Source organism: Pteropus vampyrus, unplaced genomic scaffold, assembly GCF_000151845.1.
Source record: "Pteropus vampyrus isolate Shadow unplaced genomic scaffold, Pvam_2.0 Scaffold31, whole genome shotgun sequence".
NCBI lineage: Eukaryota > Metazoa > Chordata > Mammalia > Chiroptera > Pteropodidae > Pteropus > Pteropus vampyrus.
In genome coordinates, this window is record NW_011888812.1 from 1902331 (window position 1) to 1903584 (window position 1254).

The following is a 1254-nucleotide window of genomic DNA, read 5'->3' on the forward strand; positions in this document are numbered from 1 at the left end:
CAATAAACAAGACAGACTCCTCATGGAGTTCACAGTGAAATATCCTTTATGCTTATGTATAGCTTTTGTTAACAGCTAAAAAGACAGAGACTGCAACTACTTTGGATTTCCCCCACAGCACCTAGGACATGGTATGGGTCATGGAAGCCACATAATATGCTCAGAATTTAACTTAAACAATGAATTCTCCGGTTAAGATATATACTTCTCTAATTAGATGATATTCTACTTATGCCCACAAGGTGGAGATCTTGCTTACAGTTTACCCAAGCTGAAAGCAACACGTAAAAAAAAATTTTTCTTGGCAGAAGTTAAACCAAAAGACAAAAAGAAATAAATTCAACTTATTGAGTACCTTTTTAGTGTAATATACCTGTTAAGTGTCAGGAGAAATAGAAAGTTGGTAAGACATAACCCCTGCCCTCTAGGGAACGTTGGAGATCAGGAGCTTGCACACAGCAGGAAGACAGTAACTTTCAATGACTTGAATATGTTTTGATGCGTCCTTATGCCCATAGTAATCTCATCATCAGATAAGATCCATAAAAAGGCATGATATAGCCACTGTCTGGTGCAGAACAGATTCAACAAAGATCCTATACTTCGACCAATATAGAAACACTTGAGGGTATACTGGGTTGGTGCTGAAAGGCCCTCCTGTGTTCTGATGCTTCTGCCTAACCACAAACCTTACGGTGTCTGCCCTTTAACTCTAGAACATTCATTCTTTCATGAACAAAATATTCTCAGTGCCAGCTGATAATATCAGCTACACAAACTCCCATGTGTAGCTGATAAGGGGATGAGAGAGAAAAGAAACACATGTAAGAAAACATTTTAAACTCCTGCTTTCAGGAAGTGGAGTCCACCCCCACCCACAATCATGTGTCTTACCTGGGAATTTTGGTTTGGATCTAGGACACACTCTGGTACAGAGAGAGAAGAGGGAGGAATGATTCTTATCCAAGAGCTTTTCTGGTGGACTGAACCCGAAGGTGGCTGGAAGGCAACAGTGGTTTGTCGTTTTGTTATTTGTTTGTTTGGTTGGTTTGTTGGTTTTGCTCCTCCACCCCCTTCCCCAACCATTTCTTTTCCCCTTAAACCATTACACCAGTACGTCAAATGAAGTATGGGGATTTTTCTTCATTTGTTGAACTGAAAAATCACATTTGGCAAATAAAGTGACTGGCTAAATGACAGTGAATTAAAAAAAAAAAAGAATGCTAGCAACTTAATTAAAATATTGAACTTTCT